This window comes from Mustela nivalis (assembly GCF_964662115.1).
Source record: "Mustela nivalis genome assembly, chromosome: 16".
NCBI lineage: Eukaryota > Metazoa > Chordata > Mammalia > Carnivora > Mustelidae > Mustela > Mustela nivalis.
This window is the reverse complement of record NC_139035.1, coordinates 572,205-592,758: the sequence shown is the minus strand read 5'-3', so window position 1 is coordinate 592,758 and position 20,554 is coordinate 572,205. Positions and strand designations below refer to the sequence as shown.

General features: G+C 48.3%; 1 protein-coding gene and 1 long non-coding RNA gene across 3 annotated transcripts in view; one reads left to right on the top strand and one right to left on the bottom strand.

The window, feature by feature from the left end:
* Positions 1 to 18,736, bottom strand: part of TBX19 (T-box transcription factor 19) — a 45,698-nt gene extending 26,962 nt beyond the window's left edge. For both annotated transcript variants that reach the window (XM_082702754.1, XM_082702755.1), the window contains exon 1: positions 18,382 to 18,736. The gene's annotated coding sequence lies outside the window, so the exon portion shown is untranslated. The remainder of the gene's footprint in view (positions 1 to 18,381) is intronic.
* Positions 16,497 to 20,554, top strand: part of LOC309849838 — a 98,451-nt gene continuing 94,393 nt past the window's right edge. The window contains exon 1 of the long non-coding RNA XR_014303931.1: positions 16,497 to 16,551. This is a non-coding gene — a long non-coding RNA (uncharacterized lncRNA). The remainder of the gene's footprint in view (positions 16,552 to 20,554) is intronic.

The following is a 20,554-nucleotide window of genomic DNA, read 5'->3' as shown; positions in this document are numbered from 1 at the left end:
TCTCTGTCTGTCAAATAAATAAATAAAATCTTAAAAAAAAAAAAATGGCTCCAAGGAAATAAAAAATGTAAACCCACGAAGCTGAAGCACACAGAAGAGGAAATGGAGGCAGGAAAGAGATGTCAACCAAGGCTGGAAACTGACGAACTGGACTTCTGGGTGGTGACGGACGGGCAGATCTGAGAAAGCTAAATCTTGGCTCTGCAGGCAAAGGCCAGTGAGAAGCAAGCCAGTGTGTGCCACAGCACTCGGAAGTACATCACATACACCTAAAATAGAGGGTGGGTACTTCCGGCTCGGACCAACCAGGAAAGGTTTAGAGAAGAAACAGTTAACTTGTAGTTAGAGAAGAAGGTTTAGAGAAGAAAGAGAAAGTTCAGAAGTTTAGAGAAGAAACAGTTAACTTTTTTGAGATCCCCACCCCTCCGCCAGGCAACGATCTCTCCCCTGTTGCAGCAGAAAACAAGAGACTGACTTTCAGAAGAGAGAGGGTCTGAGGGGATTGGTACTCAGAGACAACAGTCACTGTCGGGGACAGCGGGGAGGACCATACTGAAAACAGAGGGCCAAGACACACGCCTTAGGCAACAGATCCGAGGAGTCCTCAGTGAAACGACCCATCCCCAGCCACTGCGGATGCCAGTCAGATGGGGAAGCCGACGTGGGTGAAGCCCTGCCCATGCACACGGGCATCCGTCAGCATTTATGTACCTCAGCCTGAAATACAACCACACACACCATCAAATTTCAGACATGCCAGTCAGACCAAAGGAAAAAAATAAATTAAGGAAGGAATCTGAGGAAACAGAGACCATTCTGTAATCTCACCTCAGACTTGGGTCCTTTTCCAACCTCATTCAGGTTGTTGGCAGAATTCCGTTCCTTCTGGTTGAAGGACTAAGGCTCCTAGAAGCCACCGCTCTCCATTACCATTTCAGAAAATTGTCCGTTTTCCTTTTTTCCTCCAGGCCAGCAGGAGAACATCTGTTGCTGCTTCATTCTGCTTTTAAGAGCTGAAATGATTCAGTCAGACCGACCCAAGATGATCTCCCTTATATTACGCCACAGTCAACTAATTAGGAATCTTAATTACATCTGCAAAGTTCTTTTTGCCATATAAGGTAACGTCATAACAGAGGTACCTCATCATCTTCAGAGGTCCTGCCGACACTCAAAGGGAGGGCATTACATGGGGCATGTCCACCGGGGACAGAAAGTTCGGCCTCCATCTTCAAATTCTGCCTCAGAGTACATTAAAAATAAACAAGCAAGAGAACAGTGGAAAATCTGAAGTAACTACAAACTACCAGGGAAAAAACAAGTTGTCCAAGAAAAAAGTGTAATCACAGCATACCGTGGCTTAACTGGAAACACAAGTAAGAACAAATATTAAATATTGATTTAAACAAAAATCATATTAAGATGACGAGCAAAGGAGAAATTTATATTGTAAGGAGAAGGGGCTGCTAAATTCTCATCTCCTATAGTGTGAAGATGGTAAATAATGTCTAAAGTTGAAAAAGCAAGAAAAAGCAGTATAGGTATGTCTAGAAATCCAGAAAAAACTGACAGAAATAACAGCAAAAAGAGAGGAAAGTGATCGCCTCTAGAAAAAGAGACGAAAGCATTTTCTTTCTTGTAGTAAGTTTTTAACCTTATGAGTAAATAAAACACTAATAAAATTTATTTTATAACCCAATTTTTAACAGTTTATAAGAATATTTTCCAATGTTATCAAATAATAGTTCACATTATTATTTTAAAGTTTATCAATCATTCCATCTTAGGAATGAATCATGTTTTATTTAACCTATTTTCCCTATCTTCTACTCTTTTCTTTTTTAAGATTTTATTTATTTCTTTGTTAGAGAGAGATAAAGAGCACAAGCAGGCAGAGTGGCAGGTAGCAGCAGAGGGAGAAGCAGGCTTCCTGCCGAGCAAGAGGCTGGATGCGGGACTCAAACCCAGGACCCTGGGACCATGACCTGAGCTGAAGGCAGCCACTTAACCAAATAAGCCATCCAGGCATCCCCCTATCTTCTACTCTTAAATATTTACAGGCTCTCTGGGTTTCTTTTTTATAATTTTAAACAATTTGACAAAATTTTAGACAATAAATATTTGGGAACATCCATGATTATTTTCTTACACTGTATTCTCAGAAATAATGTTAGTTGATGGAACAAAATATGCTGAGCAATTCATATGCACTATCTCATTTAATCCTTGCAACAATTCTATAAGGTCAGTGCTATGATTATATCCATTTCTGGGTGAGAAAACTGAATCTCAGAGTGGTTTTAAGTAATTTGCCCACAGGCATCTAACCTGTGAATAGTAAAGCCCATACTGGAGCCCAAGGAGTGGTTTATTCTTTTAACCATTATGTTGTACCAAGTACTTACTAAGTACCTGGCACTGCACGATATGCTTGTATATATGACCTCATATAATACTGATAACCTGGTAAAGAATCCTTGCCACCACCGTTTTGTTTTTTTTTAGACGGGGAGGGCACTCGGCTCTGAGGCATTACATATCCTGCTTATGACACGTACAAGGTAAACGGTAAAGCCATTTCAGTCCGAATTATCACTCTAAAGGCTATTGTTATTTTTATCTACTAGCAAGGGATCAATCATTATATATATTTAAAAAAAAAAAAAAGGCTCAGAATCCTTCATGGAATGCTTGTCTTGCTCCGAGATAACATGCTACTCTGGCTTTCCATTTGAGTGTGTTGCTGAAAATTATCCTCTAAGAGCCACTCTTTTGCAACCCCGGCATATTTTATAAGTAGGGGTTCTGGTCAAACATCTTAGAAAACAAGTCACTCATCTGTTCTCTCTTCAAGTGTCTCTGCAGCACAATGCTTTCCTAAAATGCAGAATTCAATCTTAGATAATACATGTTTCAATGTCACATCTTCATCATTTAAAAAGTATAACTTCATACCTGCATCTTGGGGCAAAATCACTGAACTAATTGTTTTCCTCCAGTGTCATTTGCCATATTACTTTTTACCTAAAACCAACAGCTAGCTAGAAGACCCTCTATAATTATTGTGTATTATTTAATATACCAAATGCGATGAGATAGAAACTGCTATTTAAGAAAAATCATTGTTTTTGCTTAACTATATGCTTTGAGAGGCATTATGATTTTTATTGAGCCCTTTTTAAGAGAAAACTAGTATTTTGTAAGTATTTTTTTCAAGAATATTTTTGTTTTTACAACATATTGCTATCTTTGACCTAAAGGTATTTTGATGGAAAACACTGAAAAGTAATACTCCATTAAGAAAGCTAAAAATAGGGGCGCCTGGGTGGCTCAGTGGGTTAAGCCGCTGCCTTCGGCTCAGGTCATGATCTCAGAGTCCTGGGATCGAGTCCCGCATCGGGCTCTCTGCTCAGCGGAGAGCCTGCTTCCCTCTCTCTCTCTCTGCCTGCCTCTCCATCTACTTGTGATTTCTCTCTGTCAAATAAATAAATAAAATCTTTAAAAAAAAAAAAGAAAAGAAAAGAAAACTAAAAATAGTTTCACAGGAAAATAATGAAAAGTAAAACTAGTAGCTTTTAAGTTATTATTACATGTAATAATTCTTCCTGGATTGGGGAATGCTGCACTTTCAACAAAGTATCAAAAAAAAAAAACAAAAAAGACACACACACACACACAACAAAAAAAAATTCAACACAATTAAAAATATAGATACTATTCCTGATCTGTGAAGAAGTGATTTAATATCAGAATGGAGATGAGGGGGAGTCTGGGTGGCTCAGTGGGTTAAGCATCTAACTTCAGTTCAGGTCATGACCCCAGGGTCCTGGGATCGAGCCCCATGTCTGCCTCTCCCCCAACCCATGTGCACATGTGCAATAAAATAAAAGGAGATGATGAACTGAGACATCACACAAAACCCTAAGCACCTAAAATCCTGGTCCCTGGGGCACCTGAGTGGCTCAGTGGGTTAAAGCCTCTGCCTTCAGCCCAGGTCATGATCTCAAGGTCCTGGAATCGAGCCCCGCATTGGGCTCTCTGCTCAGCAGGGAGCCTGCTTTCCCCCCCCCCTCTGCCTGCCTCTCTGCCTCCTTGTGATCTCTGTCAAATAAATAAAATAAAATCTTTTAAAAAGTCAAATCAAATCAAATCCTGGTCCCCTGCTAGCTGTGGAGACAAGCACCCGTCTGGAGTGCTCAGCCACACGTGTCACAGCCACAGTCCACCGACAGAACTGCTGCTCTAGCTCTCACCAACGCTTCCCAGCAGGTGCAGCCCCACACTCCTCGTGAGGAAACAGATACACAACCACACAACCCTCATGCCAAAAACTCCTTAGAGAGCCTTTGAGGTGTTACCAGGAAGCTTGCTGTGTAAGTAATTCTGTTGTGAGTTCTATAAAAAAGCAGAGACCTCTTTCTGCAACAATTCACCTGCCCAAGGGTTTCATGTCCATCTGGATTTTCACTTATGGGCCTACCTGGAAGTGGGCTTGGTGCAGGCTGTGTGCCCGGCACCACGTCTGACCTCCAGAGGCTCAGACCGCAGGAGACGGACAAGTTACCTGCAGGGCCAGTCTGGCAGGGAGTCCCCCCAGGAGGAGGAGCAGGGGGGAGGAGGAAAGGGAGAGCCAGGGACTCCCTCACAGAACAGGGACGCTTCGGCTGGGATTTTAAAGAAGAGCCGCTGTCTCGGGCACAGACGGAACGATACTCCAGGAGACAGACCATCCGACAAGGTCAGAGGAATAAAAACATGGAGAGTTTCCGTAACATCAAGGTTCAGCCCCCAGAACATCGGACCACTCGGGAAATGACAGTGGGCTCGGATGTGCGGTTTCCGTGAGTGAACGATTGTGGGTGCGGACTCACCCTGGTTATTATGACAGAGAAATGTGACCAGCATGGAAACCCACGCCTCTGAGGATATTTCTTAGGACAAGTAAAAAGTAAAACCAGAAAAGAGATGGAGCTTAAATCAAAATGTTACTAAGACAACAGTGAAGGTAGAACTTGAGCCTTCCCAACGAGGGGAGATGACTGGGAGTCAGCAAAACCTGCCGCAGCCCGAGAGGAGTCGCAGGGTGCTTCGGGCGGGTAGACAGGCGGAGGGCAGCATTGTGGGGTGAGGGCTTTGGGCGGTGTAGCAGCCGGGTGGGAAAACAGGCAGGCAGGGGAGCCCTGGAGGAGGTTGGGAGGGGAAGGAGGGGCAACAGGAGGGACTCTGCAGGGGTGAGCCCTCCTGAGAAAGCAGGGTCCGTGGAAGCTGCTGCCCTTAGTACGGCGGTCAAAGGAGAAAGCACGTGCATGGGTCACGCTCAAGCGGCTGGCAGGGGCCAGGCAGGGGGCGGGACCGTACCCCAGGACAGATCACGGAGGAAAGCTGGGAGGAACGGGCTCCATGTTCCTTACAAAAGGGGCTTTCACTTCCAAGAAGGGTCAGCACAGCCTAGCTCTGAACACAGCCTTGAACACCACCTGAATGTTCGGAACTGGGAGCAGGGCAAAGCAGATGCCCAGTTCCGGGACCTCTGGCCTTGAACACTGCTGAAGGGCTCAAAAGGGCAAGATGTTCCTCTCCTGCCTGATGACTCAATAAAGTTCTATCTCCCGGGCCCAGCAGCTGCCCACCTGCCAGGCAAGGGGGGCCTTATTAATGAAGGTGTGCGGTCTAAATGACACCTGATAGCACTTCTGTGTCCCCAGGCACACAGCAGCCCAGGTCCTAGACTTAAAGGGCAGGAACTGAAAGCCGGACAAACTGAGCACTGGAGCCCCGAGCACAGCCACAGAATCCAGGTCTGCACATCCAGTGCCGGCAGCCTGCAGAAACCTAACACCTGCCTCCACCCGCCTCCGGGGGCCCCGGGAAATTAACACTCACCCAGGTATCGGTCATAATTAAACTGAACAAAAAGACAGCTGCTCTACCTTTCTTTTTTAATCATCAACATGCAGCCCTGGGGATTACTAGCTTTGGGGGGATTTAGGGAGGATTACTCTTTCATTAGTGTCTGGGGTCAGTTCCAATACGATGACACCACAGCCTGTTAAGATACCCTCTGAGGCCATAGTCCATCCGTTCCTATGTCTCAAAGGCTGGATCTCACAAAGCTGCTGGGAACACACCATTTCTCAGGTCCCCCATCAGCTGCACTTTTTCATCACAACAGTCCCCCAAAATGAATTCTGCTCTGAGTTTCTAGGGGTCTATGAGAATGTTGTTCCAAATCCCCACTTCAGTCTCTGACGATGGTAAGAAGGAACAGTACAGGGACAGGAACAGGAGTGTCCTCCGTGTGGACACAGCTGACAGATCTTTCCCTCCCTACACAGCTACCCGCCACAGATCCAGCACCTCTCCGGCAGCTAAATCGGGGACACCGACACACAGACGGCCGAGTGAAGGCTGGGCACGCCAGACACAGGGAAGTGGAAAGACTCGTGCCCAGCCAAAGGTGTCAGAAGACATTCTCAACGTTGTGCGGCAGATAAACAGAATGTGTCCGGCTCAGTCTGCCGGCCTGCTCTGACCTCCTTTCCCTGTTTATGCTTCCACTCCTCCAGCGGTACTTCTCAAGGGCATACTCTCCTCCAGGCGCTGTGCAAGGGGCCGGGGGTAGAGCCGCTGGCAGGAACAGATACGGCCCGCACCCTCGTGGAACAGTGTCGGCTAAGGACAGGGGCACCAGTCAGGGAGGTGAGAGCCTCCCAGAGGAAGTGAGGCCTACCAAATCTGAGGACAGGTAGGCAGGAACTGGGCGAAACGGAGAGACACAGGGAGATGAAATCGCATACGCCAGGCCCACCAGGCCAGACAGCGTGACAGGGAAGAGACTAAGGAAGGAAGGTGGCCAGGAAGGCAGGGGCGGGACCAGATGAGACCATCCAGTCTGCTGGGTCAGGGTCGGAGACGCTGCCTCATCCTAAAAGTGCTGCACTTCAAAAAGCCCACTCGCGTCACAATGCAGGGACTGGACTGCACGAGGGGACAAATCAGGGGCATTTTCTATCTCCAACGAGTGAGCGGTGACGTGGACCTCCCCGCACCCCCGCACGATCTCTGAGTCACAAGGCCACGTCATTGCCGCACTGAACGGCAGTAACTTGAATCTAAAATGAGTCTAAATCGGCCTCCTTTGGCTCTCGGGGAGCAGCTCCAGTTCTCGGGTTAAGAATCTGGGGTGCCAGCCTGTGTCTGCTTTCTTCCAGCGCTCCGGTCCTCTCCAGGCCCGGCGCCCTCCCAGCCTGCCAGCCGGCTGCGTTCCTGCCGCCAAGACCGCAAACGCTTCTCTCCCGAGCCTGTTCGCAAACCCCGGGGATCTGTCAACGACTTGCGGCTCTGTGCAGACTTCTTGGGGTGCGTCAGCGCAATTATTCCCGGGATCTGGGTTCACAACTGCCGCCGAAGGCTGTTCTGCTCGGCGGACAATGCCTTCCCACCGCACCCACAGGAAGGTCCAAAGACCGTGCCAAGCTGCCGCCTGTGCACACTGTGAGCCGCTTTTCACTGGGCACTTCTCCAACTGCCGTTTTTTTGGTTTTTTAAAAGATTTTATTTATTTATTTGAGAGAGAAGGAGTGAGAGAGAGCATGAGAGAGGAGAAGGTCAGAGGGAGAAGCAGACTCCCCAAGGAGCTGGGAGCCCGATGCGGGACTCGATCCTTGAAGTCCGGGGTCATGACCTGAGCCGAAGGCAGTCGCTCAACCAACTGAGCCACCCAGGCGCCCCAACCGCCGCTTTTCTGCCCAAAAGAATTGTTTTGGTTTTCCTGCACTTTCATATCAGCTGCAGAATTTTTACTTTCGGGTGAACTTTGCACAGTCTATAAATTTCCCAATTTCACCTCGTACTTCCTCTTGAGCAACATCTATGAAAATACTGACAGTGTGCATTTCAGCTTTGGTCGTCAGGGGACCCCACTACTTGACATGCTCCCTTCTTTCTTATTTAATCCCCTCAACTCGTAACAAATCACCAGCACAGTGTCTGGTCCCGCCCCCTCCTCCCGGCCCACCTTCCTTCGCTGGTCTCATCCCTGCCACACTCTCTGGCCCGGTGGGCCTTGCGTATCCGGTTTCATTTTCCTGCATCTCTCCTTTTTGCCCAGTTCCCTCCTACCTGCCCTTCAGATTCCAGAGGAAGCCTCGCTTCTCCTCCCTGACTGGTGCCCCTGGTCCAAAAACATTTCTATATACAAACTTGCTAGTGATTTTTTTTATATATATTGTCTCTTGGTTGACTGATTGTGTTATCTACCTTACATCAAGCTCTCTGACTTTCTACATAGAAGCTAACATTTCCTCCTTCCTCATGAGTTAGCGGAAGGATGAACCTGACTCCAGAAAACAGAAGCGAGTTCTAGCCCACAGTTCAGAAGAAAGCTGAGGGACGCCTGGGAGGCTCAGAGGGTTAAGCATCTGCCTTCGGCTCAGGTCATGATCTCAAGGTCCTGGGATCGAGCCCCACATTGGGCTCCCTGCTCGGTGGGAAGCCGCCTTCTCCCTCTCCCTCTCCCCACCGCCCCCCTGCTTGTGCTGTCCCTCTCTTTCTTTCTCTCTCTTTACCCCTCTCTCTGTGTCAAATAAAGAAATAAAATCTTAAAAAAAAAAAAAGTTGAAAGATTTTTGGGAGTTGGGGGGATGGGCAAAATGGGTAGAGATTAAGAGGTACAAACTTCTAGTTCTAGAACAAGTAAGTCACAGGGATGAAGAGTACAGCACATGCAACACAGTCCACATGTCATAATAACTATATGGTGAAAAATGGTAACTCTCTTTACCATGTAAACATTTCCTAATGTATGTAAATGTCAAATCTATTCTATGCCTGAAAGTAACATTGTGTCAGCTACACTTGAACTGAAATTAATTAATTTATTTATTTAAATAAAGTTTTTAAAAAGAGACTTTGCTGGGCGGGGGGGTGGTGCACCTGGGTGGTTAAGCGTCTGACTCTTGATCTCAGCTCAGGTCATGGTCTCAGGGTCATGAGATTAAGCCTCTCATGGGCTTCCACTCAGCAGGGAATCTGCTCACCTCTCTCCCTCTGACCATCCCCCTGCTTGTGCTCTCTAATAAATGAATCTTTATTTATTTAATAAACAAAAGGAGGAGGGACAGGGAGAGAGAGTCTAAGACTTCACACTGAGTATGGAGCTCAATATGGGACTTGATCTCACCACCCTGAGATCAGGACCTGAGCCAAAACCAAGAGTCTGGTGCTTAACGGATTGCATCACCCAGATGCGCCAAAATAGAGACTTTCAATTACCCACTACGTATCTATATCTAAATCTAATGAGAAATGTCTTTTATAATGAAAAAATACATGCAGATAAATAAGGAACCAAATGAACAGGTTTTTTTATGTACAACTGAAGCATTTTACCTAAATTAAATGTAATGTTATCTTCTAAAACTAAATTCTGAAGCACAAAAATTCTAAGGCAGCCTAGCAAACTACTCCGGTTATGAGGAAAGTAGGAAGAATGAAATCAAATTTCACCCTGCATGCACAAACATATTCACAATACTTGACTATTTTTTTGTTTTCTTTTGCATCTGCTTTGATAGAACTTGAAAAAGATAGCATATAAAGGAAAAAATACAAGAGCTGAGCAAAAAAATTACACACACACACACACACACACACACACAAAACAGCCAGGAAGAGAACCAAAATGGTCATTACGCTTATTAGTCAACTAGTCAAAAGCTTAAGAATTATAAAGAAACATAAAAGTCCATTTGAGGCGATGACAGAATTTCAAAAGTTAAGAGGACAGTATTTTTGTTTCCATTAATGGCAAACTAAAAATCCGGAACAAGTCCTCGTGCTGAGGACAAATACGTAATCTGAACAAAATATAATCATCTCCTTGAAGTCATCAGAGCACCATCAAGATGGCAAAGAACTACAAGGTCAGGACACAGAGGAAGATAGAGGCTAGGGAAGTGATCTGGGTGTTTGCAGTGCTTTTCCTGAGAAGATTTTTGTGATTCAAAAGTGGAGGCTAACAATCTCACAAGCATTTTGAAGGCCTTCTCAGTCTGGGGGGCAGGGAGCTTAGGGTGCAAAGAGGTCAAACAACAGATCTCTGGGTCTGCCCTTGAAGAGCCATGCCCCGGGTATAAATTGTCGCTGGAAGATTCCAGGCTTCAAATTATTTCAACTAAGCATTCTGCAAATGCAACACCAATGCCTATAATAAAAAGAGGCAAATAAGGTAAAAGACAGTAGGAAGGAACACCAGAAAAACCAAAGGACACTAGAAACAGAACTATAAGGCTTCAGATAATAGATTTGACCCATACGTGCTGACCACTATCAGGGAGGTAAAAAAAATTGTAGGGATTTTTCCACAGGAAACTGAAAACTATTCTTAAAAGAACTAAATGGAAAGTCTAGAACTAAAAATACAACTGAAAATAAGAACTCAGTATGGATAGGTTCAATAAGCTACTGGTCATAGCTGCAGACCACATCTACTAGAAGAGCCCGGGTACTGGCAACGAGGTGTGAGGAAACAGAAGAACTAAAGCACACAGAGAAGAGGGAGGGACAGACCATGTTAGAGTCCCGGAAGGAGAAGAGAAACAATGAAGCTGTAGCTGAAGGCATAAAGGCTAAGACCTCTCCAAAACTAATGAAAGACATTGAGCTAAAGGTTCAAGAAGCCCATCTTAAGACCCTAAGATGACACTGGCACCCCAGTATATCACAGTGAAATACTGAATACTAAGCACAGAGATAGAAAAAGGCAGACTGCCTTAAAAGACGCCACCAATTTTCATAAAACAGACTTAACAGAAACGATGAAAGTAAAAGGACAACAGACCACTGAGAATGATTCTGGAAAGCTGGCACACTAGGAAGAACCAGAAAGCTGTCTTCCCACTTAGATAACAATCATACTGGCAGAATCCAATTTAACTATTTTGGAATCCTGGAATCTGTTGAAGGCTTGCACCTTCCAAGGGAAGGCTTGCACAGTAAACTGCAGTTTATTTCAGTGAATTTCAGCTCTCAGCACAGACCACCACCCATCTCCCACCCCTAGGCTCCTGACAGGCAGCCATGCACAGGTTCCTGGGGCAGCTACACACAGCTTGTGAAAGCGAGTGTAGAAAGGACCCTGACCTCTAAATATTGGAGATCTGTGCTCTGGTGGCTTATTGCTGCTTCCTCTCACAGAAGTGCACACAGAGAAGTAAGCAGCCACTGCTGCTGCACACCCCCACTTACTGAAGCCCCACCCCCTCCAGCTAAAGTCATTTCCAGGAGATTTAGAGGGCCAGTACCCTCTCCCCACCCACCTTCATTCTTTTTTTTTCCCCTTTGGGACCTGTGCGTTAATAACTAAGACAAGCAAAAACAAGACATATACTGGGAAAAATAGGAAGTTCATGTCCAAGAAAAGGCTCAGAAACGACTACACCTCAGGCCTCTCCTTGGCGCAGACAGCCTACAACAATCAAAACAAAACAAAAAGCAAGAGATGCCTGGGTGGTACCAGCTGAGCATTCAGGTCTTGATCTCAGGGTTGTGGGTTTGAGCCCCTTTGGGTTCTATGTTGGACGTGGAGCCTGCTTACAAACAAACAGACAACAACAACAAAAACAGCAAGCCCTGGAGAAGAGAGAAAACCTGATTCCCAGAGTTATCACATTATTATATTCAAATGTCCAGTGTTCCACCAAATAAATAAATAAATAAATAAATAAATAAAAATAGTAAATCTCACAAGTCATACAAAGAACATAAAGTATGGCATGCTCAAAGGGAAGAATTCAAAAGCATCTGTCCCTGAAAAAAACTTAATGACAAGTAGATTAGACAAAGACTTTAAAACAACTGTCCTAAAGAGTCTTGAACAATCAGGGCGCCTCAGTGGCTCAGTGGGTTAAACATCTGCTTTCGGCTCAGGTCATGATCTCAGGGTCCTGGGATCAAGCCCCGGGTTGGGCTCTCTGCTCAGCAGGGAGCCTGCTCCCCCCTCCCCGACGCTGCCTGCTGCTCTGCCTATTTGCCTATTTGTGATATCTCTCTCTGTGTCAAATAAATAAATTGAATCTTTTTTTTTTTTAAAGATTTTATTTATTTATTTGACAGAGAGAGATCACAAGTAGACAGAGAGGCAGGCAGAGAGAGAGGGAGGGAAGCAGGCTCCCTGCCGAGCAGAGAGCCCGATGCGGGCCTCGATCCCAGGACCCTGAGATCATGACCTGAGCCGAAGGCAGCGGCTTAACCCACTGAGCCACCGAGGCGCCCAATAAATTGAATCTTAAAAAAGAAAAGTCTTAAAGAATCAAAAGAAGATGTGGAGAAAGTCAAGAAAATGTGTGAACAAAATGGAAATATCAATAAAAAGATAGAAAGCCAAAAAAAAAAAAGAAAAAGGAGAAATCCTGGCACTGGAAAGTACAATATGGAAGTAAAAAATTCACTGAAGAGATTCAAAGGCAGATTTGAGTAGGCAAAAGGAAGAATTAGTAAACTTGAAGGTAGAACCACAGAAATTATCAAGACTGGGAAACAGAAAAGATTGAAGAAGAGTGAAGAGAGCCTAAGGGACCACTTGGATACCAACAATTTGAGTAACATATGTACTGTGCATGTCCCCAGAAAGAGAAAGGGGCGGAAAGAATATCTGAAGTAATGATTGAAAACTTCCCCAATCTGATGAGCAGATATGAATAGGAACATCCAAGAAGTTCAATAAACTCCAAGATAAATGACCCATACCAAGACACATTATAATCAGACTTTCAAAGGACAAAGAAGTGAATCTTGAAAGCAGCAAGAGAAAAGTGAATCATCCCATACAAGGGAACCTCAGGAAAAGTATCTGCAGATTTCTCAACAGAAACTTTGGAGGCTAGAAGACAGGAAGTCAATATATTCAAAGTGCTAAAAGAAAAAAACTGTCAACTACTAAGAATTCTATAGCCAACAAAACTGCCCTTCGAAAGGGAGAGAGAAATCAAGACATTCACAGAAAAACAACAGCTGAGGGGTTCATGACCACTAGTCCTGCCTACCAAGAATGCCCATGGGAGCTCTGCAAGGGGAAGCAAAAGCCCACTAGCCAATACCTTGAAACTGCATGGAGAAATGACACTTGACATATGAAAACCCAGGAGCAATTATGAAAGCGAATTTTGTTGTAAGAATGGTGTGTAACTGTATTCTTGTCTTCTACATTACTTTAGAGACCAATAAACTCCAACACATTTAAAGTAAAAAAAGGATTTCCATAAAAACTAGGATTACTGTAACTTTGGTTTGTAACTCCAAATCCTATTCTCTACTTAATTCAGGAGACTAATGCATTTAAAAGAATTTTTGTTTATGTTTGGGGGCACACAATGTATACAGAGGTGTGATGTTGTGACATCAATAACCAGAAGAGGTGGGTACACAGCTGTAAAAGAGTAGTTTTAGGGTCTTATTGAAATTAAGCTGCTATACATTCAAATTACAGTGTGACAACTTTAGGATGCTAAATATAATCCCCATGGTAACCACAAAGAAATCACTACAGAATACACACAAAAGGAAATTAAAAAGGAATTTAAACATTTCATTACAAAAAAATCAATGAAACACAAAAGAAGATAGGAATGCAAGAAATCAAGGGCAAGAAAAGCTACGGGATCTATAGGAAAGAAGTAACGCAGTAGCAGAACTCTCTCTGATCAGAAATTACTTTTCATGCACGTGAAATGACCAAAGGAAAGAGACTGGCAATATGGACAAAAAACACATGACCCAACTCTATGTTGCCTACAAGACACTCATTTAAGATCCAGACACACCAACAGGTTGCAAATGAATGGATGGAAAAAGATGCTCCAAGCAAACAGGAACCAAAAACAAGTGGGAGTAGCTATTCTCATAACAGGAAAATAGACTATAAGTCAAAAAATTTTATAAGAGGTGAAAAGAAAACTATAAATAAAAGGTTCCATATGGCAAGAATATTTAACAATTATAAACATTTACACACCCAAAGACAGACCATCAAAACACATGACACAAAAACTGACAGAACTGATGAGAGTTCTACAATAATTGATGGAGATACCAACGGCCCACTTGGAATAATGGCTGGAACAACCAAACAGAAATTAGGAAAACAAGGACATAAAGAACATAGAACAACTCAATCTAACAGACAAATACAGAACACTCTACCCAAAACAACAGCATAAACGTTCTTTTCAAGTATACATGGGACATTTTCCAGGACAGAAGACATGTTAGGCCACGGATTAAGTCTCAATAGATTTTAAGACACAGATAACATACAAAGTATCTTCTCTCACCACAATGGAATGAAACTAGAAATCAAAACATAAAGAAAAATGGAGGCACCTGGGTGTCTCAGTAGTCAAGTGTCTGTCTTCGGCTCAGGTCATGATCCTGGAGCCCCAGGACTGAGCCCCGCATCGGGCTCCCTGCTCTGCATGGACTCTGCTCCTCCCTCTGTCACTCACCCCACTTGGGTTCTCTCTCTCCTCTCACTCTCTCTCTCTTGCAAATAAAAAAATCTTTAAAAACAAAAAACAAAAGGAAGGAAAACTCACAAAATTGTGAAAAAGAAACAACACAGCTTTAAACAGCCAATGGATCAAAGAATAAATCCTGAAGGAAATTAGAAAATACTTAGAGATGAATGAAAACAAAACACAATATACCAAAATTCATGGGATGCAGCAAAAGCAGTGCTAAGGGGGAAATTTATAGCTATAAATGTTCACATTAAAAAACAAGATCTCAGGGGCGCCTGGGTGGCTCAGTGAGTTAAGTCTCTGCCTTTAGCTCAGGTCATGATCTCAGGGTCCTGGGATCAGGTCCCACATCAAGCTCCCTGGTCACAGGGAGCCTGCTTCACCCTCTTTCTCTGCCTGCCTCTCTGCCTACTTGTGATCTCTGTCAAATAAATAAATAAAAAGTTAAGAACAACAATAAAAACACAAGATCTCCGGACGCCTGGGTGGCTCGGTCAGTTAAGCCACTGCCTAGGGCTCAGGTCATGATCCCAGGGTCCTGGGATTAAGTCCCGAGTTGGGTTCCTTGCTCTGCTGGGAACCTGCTTCTCTCTCCGCCTGTGCCCGTCGCTCTGCCTGCTTGTATGCACTCTCTCTCTGGCAAATAAATATTAAAAAACAAGATCTCAAATCAACAACCTAACTAGGAGAAAAACAACCTAAACCCCAAGCTAGGAAAAGGAAGGAAATAAACAGAACGGAGATAAATAAATTAAAAGAAAAAAAATCAATAAAACAAAAAGTTGGTTCTTTGGAATGATCAAAAAAAACTGACAAACATTTCACCAGCTGAAATAAGAAAAAAAACATAAGATCTGAATTACTATGAGCAGAAATCAAAATGGGAGGCATTACTATCAGTGCCACAGAAATAAAAAGGGATTCTGAGCATGCTATGCACAGTGACATACCAAAAAACGGGATCTAGTTGAAGTAGACAAATTCCTAAAAACACAAAACGTCCTAAAGCTAAATCATGAAGAAATGAAAACTAAGAGTAGGCCCACGACTAGTATGACAAAAGCACACTCACAAACCTCCTGCCACGGGGACCTGGCTGGCTCCAACTCTCCACAGCGGCTCCCATCTCAGGGCCGGGATCGAGCCCTGCGTGAGGCTCCCAACTCAGCGGGGCGCCCACTTCTCTCCTTCACCCTCTTCCTCTGCCCCTTCTCTCGCTCTTCCGCTCTCTCAAATAAATCTTTAAAGAAAGCAAAAACCTCTTGCCAAAGCAAGTCCTGGGCCTGGTGACATCACTGGTGGGTTGTGTTGTTAGGGTCTGTGATCAAAGGAACGAGATGGATACAAAGCGAAGGTCAAGCAAAACTTTATTTCATGCCAAGCATCAAGAATCAAACTGACCGGTCAGAGCGATCTCTTAAAAGGCAATGACGATGATCACAACAAGGTCACTTCCAAGAAGGCCGCTCTGGACAAGGCTGCTCTAGATGAGGCTGCTCTGCAGATGAGGCCGCTCCATGATCGGGGCTGCTCCCAAGAAGAGGCCACTCCCAAGACGAGGCTGCTGCTCAGTGAGGTTGCTCCCCCGACAAGGCCGCTCCCAAGAAGAGGCCATTCTGGACAAGACCGCTTCCCGGACGAGGCTGCTCCCCACGATGAAGAGGCAACGATGACAGCGACGAATGACAAGGAGGACAACCCGGACGACACAGACTCTGCTCCCCACGATGCCACTCTGGCAAGGCTGCCACCCAGAGGAAGCCACCGCTGTGGACAAGGCTGCTCGTGGCTCGGGGTGGCAAGGCACTTTGCAGCGAGGCTGCTGGCGGCTAGGGGCCGTTGGCATCTCAGGGCCGCTGGCGTCCGGACCGCTGGTATCTAGGGGCTGCAAGTGTTGGGACGGCTGACCACTGGACCGCTGGTGTCTCCGGACTGCTGTCAGCACAACTGCTGGAGGCTGCAGCTTGGGGCTGCTGAAGGTGGGGGCGCTGACAGCTCAGGGCCGCTGGAAGCTGCAGGCGGCTGAAGGTTGCAGGTGGCTCGGGGCCGCCGGAGACAGGACGGCTGCCGGTGGTTATAGCTCTTACAAGAGCTGTTACAGCGCCACTCCCCGGACTCTTCCGCTCCCACCAACTCTTCCTTCTGCTCTCTCCACAGCTCTCCTGCTCTCCTGCTCTCCTCGCGCAGCGACCTTTATGTGGTTGGTTGAGCCCCGCCCCTACACAGGCGGCCAATCGGATCTCTATTCGCTCTAGTGGATATACACGCGCCGCACCGATTGGACATCTCCACCCGGCCTGCCCCGCCCCCGCATCCGGGGTCCACAAGCACGTCCCTCTGGGAGGGGCGGGCCCTCACAGTGTGGGACTGTTAAGGAACGAATTCTGGGAAATTCTCCGAAAACCCTGGAGAGAGGGGAAGGCTTCCGCACTTGTCCCCTCGGGCCAGAGACCGCACCAGAGGAGCTGCCGACCGGGCTCCGTCGCGAACGTCAGGGCGGGAACCCCCGAAGGTGCGAACGACCCGGATTCGGCAGCGCACGAACGGACTGGGCGTGATGATTCGGATTGTTCAGGCCGGTTCGGCGAGGAAAGCCCCGTGAACACCGCTCACGGCAGGACGGAAACACGCGACCGTCACAGCTGACGCAGAAACGGCGCCTGACGAGGCTCGACGCCCCGTCGGGACGAAAACACCCGAGAACCACGGCTCCCGGCGCAGACGGCGGGGGAGACCGCGGCGGGGCACGTCACGCTGACGTCATTACTCGGGCGCGCCCGTCGGCGAGCAGCGGTGGGGGAGACCGCGGCGGGGCACGTCACGCTGACGTCATTACTCGTGCGCGCGCGTTGGCGAGCAGCGGTGGGGGAGACCGCGGCGGGGCACGTCACGCTGACGTCATTACTCGGGCGCGCCCGTCGGCGAGCAGCGGCGGAGGGAGGAGCGGCCCCGCGGAGCAGGGAGCCCGACGCGGGGCTCGACCCCGGGACCCGGCGACCCTACCTGAGCCGCAGGCAGCCGCCTGACGAGGGGCCGCACAGAAGCCCCGCCATGGCCGGATCCACGGCACCGAGCGGGAGACTGCGGGGGTGTCCGTGGAGGGTGGCCCGACAGCAAGCAGGGGACACGGACCCCAGGGACTCCGCTCCGTCCCGGAGCGACCGTCGCGCCGTCTGCGACTACACGGATGGCCCCGGGGACGCGGCGCTAAGCGGGGCACGTGGCAGACGAACGCGGCCGTCGCACGTCCCCGTGGGTCGACGACACGGGGTCCCGGGGGCGCGGTCGCCAGAGGCGGGCGCGGGCGGCGAGCGCTGCGGGGCGCGTGGAAAGGCGCTGAGAAGAAACCGCGGAGGTCCCGTCCCAAGGAATAGAGGATTTTTACCTTCCGTGTCCCGACGCCTGCGAGAGGCCGGAGGTCGACGGCACTGGCCGCGGCGGCCACTCCGCGGCGTGTGGCGGTGAAGCCCCGACGGCGCGCGCTGCCTCAGGCCGCGTGTGAGGAAATCCCCGCAGAGCTCGCGGCCGCTGGGCCGCAGGGGGCGGCGGCGCCCGGCGCGGGGGACGAGCGACGCGGAGACGCTGGCGACACGCTGCTTCCTGACCTGCACGGCGGCGACACCGACCCGTTGAGATAATTCACTGAGCCGCACACTTCCGTGTTGCGTCTTTTATGTTTATGTTTAAAATGGAATTTTACAGCGAGCCGAGTGGAAGAGCCCGTGAAGGACACACCGCGATGCGCGGCCTCTCAGACTGACAGGGCGGACCACCTCGGTTCGGTTAGAACCTGAACGGCACCTCGGCCAACGTGGCATTTCTAGAACATTCCACCAACTGCTGAACACATTCCTTTCAAGCATACCTGCGACATCCAGCAAGACCGACGGCAGGCGGGCATAAAACAGGTCCCGGTAAGTGTTAAAGGGTTAAAATCCCTGAGGATGCGCCCTCCGGGGCGTCTGGGCGGCTCGGCCGCTCCGTCTGCCTGCGCTCCGCTCGGTCCGACCCCAGGGTCCTGGGACTGAGCCCAGCCAGAGCCGGCGCTCCCTGCTCAGCGGGGAGCCTGCGTCTCCTTCTCCCTCGGCCCCTCCCCCTCACCTCGTGCTCTTTCCCTCCCGAATGAGTGTGTTCTCTGACTACAACAGAACTGTACTGTGAGGGCCTGCCCCTCCCGAGGAACGTGCTTGTGGAGCCCGGATGTAGGGGCGGGGCAGGCTGGGTAGAGATGTCCAATCGGTGGGGCGCACCTATATCCACTAGAGCGAATAGAGATCCGATTGGTCGCCTGGGTAGGGGCGGGGTTCAACCAACCGCATAAAGGTCGCTGTGCGAGGCGAGCAGGAGAGCTGTGGCGGGAGGAGAAGAAAGAGTCCAGGAGAACGGAAGAGCCCGCCGACTGGAGGAGCTGGAACAGCTCTTGTAAGAGCTATAACCACTGCGGGCAGTCCCCAGTCTCCGGCCCCGAGCCTCCTGTAGCTTTGAAACGCCTATGGTTCTGCCTCAGGCAGCCCTGGCCTGCCATCTGCAACCTCCAGCCGCCTGCGGCCCTGAGCGGCCGCCTGCAGCTTCAAGCTGCCTGTGGTTCCGCCTCTGGCGGCCTTGAGGCGCTCTCTGCAGCCGCCAGCCGCCAGCGACCCCGAGCTGCCTGCGGCCCCAAGCCGCCCACAGCCTCCAGCTGCCTGCAGTACCACCTGTACCGCCTCTAGCAGTCCCGAGACCTAAGCGATCCAGCTGTCAGCAGTCCCAATGCCTGCAGCCTCGAGACACCAGTGGTCCCGAGATGCCAGCAGCCCTGAGATACCAACGGCCCCCTACCTGCCAGCAGCCTCGCCACAAAATGCCTCACCGCCCTGAGCCACGAGCAGCCTTGTCTGCAGCGGTGGCCTCCTCTGGGTGGCAACCTTGTCAGAGTGGTGTCATGGGGAGCAGAGTCTGTGTCATTGGGGTTGTCCTCCTTGTCATCGTTGCTGTCATCGTCTCTTCATCGTTGGGAGTGGCCTCGTCCAGAATGGCCTCTTCTTGGGAGTGGCCCTGTCTGGGGAGCGACCTCATCGAGAAGCAGCCTCGTCCTGGGAGTGGCCTTGTCCGGAGTGGCCTCTTTTTGGGAGCAGCTCCAACTGGGGAGCGGCCTCATCTGCGAAGCAGCCTCGTCTGGAGCAACCTTCTTGGGAGTGACCTTGTCGGGATCATCCTTGTTGCCTTTTCGTAAGAGACAGCCCTGACCAGTCAGTTTGATTCTTGATGCTTGGCGTGAAATAAAGCTTTGCTTGACCTTCGCTTTCTATCAGTCTCGTTCCTTTGATCATGGACCCTAACTGTATTATAAACAAGTAACAGGTATCTGGAAAATCCCCAAATGTTTAAAACTTAAGCACACATCTAAGTAATCATGGGGCCAAGAAGAAGTCACAAGGAAATAAAGTATTCTGAACTGGGCCAGGCTATGTCTGGGAGAGGCAGGGGGTGAAGATGGGGTGGGGGGTGGGGGGTGGGGGGTGGGGGGTGGGGAAAGGCAGGGGAGGAGGGGCACAAAAGGGGAGGAGCTGGTGAGGACAAAGGGGAGGGAAGAGGAGGGAAGGCTGGGTGGTGAGCAGGGACTGAGGAGGTGATCCAGAGGGGGCAGCAGTAAAAAGGAAAAAATGAAAATACTTTGAACTTTTTTTTTTTTTAAGATTTTATTTACTTATTTGACAGAAATCACAAGTAGATGGAGAGGCAGGCAGAGAGAGAGAGAGGGAAGCAGGCTCTCCGCTGAGCAGAGAGCCCGATGCGGGACTCGATCCCAGGACTCTGAGATCATGACCCGAGCCGAAGGCAGCGGCTTAACCCAGTGAGCCACCCAGGCGCCCCTACTTTGAACTTTATTACAATGAAAATACAACATACCACAATTTGTGAGATGCAACTAAAGCCATGCTCAGAAGGACATTTATCATGTTAAATTATATAGAAAAAATATCTAAAACCAATTACTTAAGCCTTTACCTTTATTATAAAGTATAACACATCATAAAAGTGCACATATGCAGAAAACA